Here is a 2,684-nt window from a genome sequence, read left to right as displayed (position 1 = left end):
GGATGTAGGCTAACCTGCATTAGTCTAAGGGACAACTTGCATTTAGATAAGAATCATATAGCATCTTCGATGAAATCCTAAGATAATAAAATCCTCAACTTGAATTAAATAACTTCTCTTAAAACTGTTGAAACAGTCAATCCCGTCTAGGTCGGTGTCTTAGTTGAGTTAGGCATATGTAACTTAGCTTAGGTGCACCGAACTACGTCGACTCTGATCCCAGTGAGGCTTGGGTACGTAGGCAGCTTGGATGTCTGATGGCATACCACCCGCGAGTCGGCACCACAACAAATTGTGGTGTTTTGTATATTAATTTTCTTGTAAATGCTTAATCAAATCACTTAGGACTTTCCATGAAATTAGAATTCTAGGAGAACTTTCACTTAGATTGAATCCAGACAAATTAATAAATCAAGATACACATCTAGGATTCACATTGAAATTAGATCGTAGGATGCATGTCACTTAGTTTGCACATTAACATAGAGTTGAATGAGCCATTTAAAAGAAATTCAAAAGAGTTAACTTTTGGAATCGAAGACCGATTATCGGACAGGAATGGTGCATGTGGTGGATAACTCCCCATACCTTCCATTCTCGTAACCAGGTAGCGAGTCTAGATTTCTGGTTAATTATGGGTCCTAGATCCCACATCTAGGTGGCGACTCTGTCAGTCTCTTTTGTGTGGAATTCGGATTGCCTCAGTGATCCCAAGTTCACATAAAAGATGAATTAAAATCAATAATAAAAGAGCACACGCCAATCGCGTGGGTACGAGAGACCTAGAGAGAGCGCGCGGCGGCTCACGCCCCACGCCCCTCTCGCGGGATCATGTCCCACAATTGGGCAACCCAAGGCAACCGCCATACGGAAAGGACGTCTCTACCCCTACCCACGACATAACTTCCCCAGCAAGCCATCCACACACCCCCACCGGTTGGACAAAACTGCGGGCTCGGACCCCGTCACAAGGGCCCAACATACCCTTCCACAAGATGAAAAAAGGTACCCACACACCTCCACCAGATGGACACAACTGCGTTCGTAAAGAAAGGGCTCGGACCCCGTCACAAGGGCCCGACATACCCTTCCACAAGATGAAAAAAGGTATAACTAGATATCCCATACAAAATACCACCGGGCCAAAAATGACGAACACAGCGGCAAGGGCTCAGAAATGCACAAGAAAGCAAGCATGTAAAAGAAAAGCGAACACGAAAGGAGAAAACACACATAAGAAACAGGAAAAAGAAAGGCGCCATTCATAAACCACTTCCTCCTGGCCCAAAGGCCTACAAAAAGGGAAGTGAGGACAATAGGCACGCAGGCCCGAAGCCCCCAAGATCCCTAAGACAAAAAGATAAAAAAGGAGAAAGCGCAAAGACAAGAGGCTTCCTCCAAACATCCCGAACTCCCACCGCAATCAGCTCAGAAGGACTGGCCGCTGAAAGAGTTCTCCGCATCAGAAATCTCCCTACCACTCTGTTCCCCGTCCGAAGAGCTTCCCCAACGCCGATTCCCAGCCAAACAGGCCTGGTCATTTAACCAACGCACCCGGTTCCTCAGCAGATCGTTCTCCGCGTGCAAAGCAGCGATCTCTCGATCCATGTCCCTCATCCGGCTAAAAACCTCCATTCCCCTACGATGGACGCACGAAAAGAAGGAACGGTTGCGGTGAATAAACGCTTCATGAGACTCCCTCTCGTGCAGGGAAGGAGGATGATCCACGTCCCCCTCCGGAACCCCTCGCTGAGGCCCCAACCCGCCAGAATTTGCCTCGGGGTTATTCGGACGACTCCCGTCGCGATCACACCTGCGATCGCCGCCCACAAAAGGACCCTGGAAAGGCGACGACATCTCGGACAAAGCCTAAAGAAAGGCCAGAAGATATCAAAGAGGCAAACAAGAGACAAAGGGCGATATTCCTGACTTCAAGAAAGCTCACCCCTTTATAGAACCCTTATAGGACACCCGGTGAGGAGAAATGAAGCACTTACTACCCGCGTGTCCGTTTCCCACTGAACAACCAAGCGGCGCCTCGGGCAGGAGCCGCCGGACGGAGCAGAATATCCGCTCGCACCCCAATGCTCCCATAAACGCCTTCACCACATTATCCTTTAACTATGCCAACGGGCCCGCTCCCCGAGGCCAATCCATGGACTAAAGGTCGCATCACGATAACATGCAAAGATGGCGCTATCACTGGAGCACGCCACGTGGCGCCCCCAGATCTACATAAAGCCTAACCTTCATAAAGGGAGTAGAGGGTAAATGGCTAAATCACACGAATTCGACACGCCTCGCTATCCCGACCCCACGCAGGTTCGGGCCCGGAAAGGTCGGAAAGGTCGCTAACCTTCATAAAAATAAAAATAAAAATAGAGATAGCGCCCGGAAAGGTCGGAGCACCGCAAATTCTTGCAAATACAGAGATTCTCCATCACAAGCCAACAATAACATTAAGAGATATGGCCCAAATACACATAAGCTACCCATTAACATCCTCCTGGCCCATAGGCCTACAAAATAAAGAGAAACCAAAAAACAGCACAGGGTACGCAGGCCTCAGAGATCCCCGCCAGAGAAGGATAGACACCCACAAAAACATAGAAAGCCAAAGCTTATTCGGAGAACGACTCCTCCCCAGAAGAGCTCCCCTCCTCCTCCCAAGAGATCTCCAGCAA

The sequence above is a fragment of the Tasmannia lanceolata genome, unplaced genomic scaffold (genome assembly GCF_043159265.1).
Source record: "Tasmannia lanceolata isolate RefF3 unplaced genomic scaffold, GAP_Taslan_0.1 ptg000018l, whole genome shotgun sequence".
In the NCBI taxonomy this organism is placed as follows: domain Eukaryota; kingdom Viridiplantae; phylum Streptophyta; class Magnoliopsida; order Canellales; family Winteraceae; genus Tasmannia; species Tasmannia lanceolata.
This window is presented reverse-complemented; position numbering follows the sequence as displayed.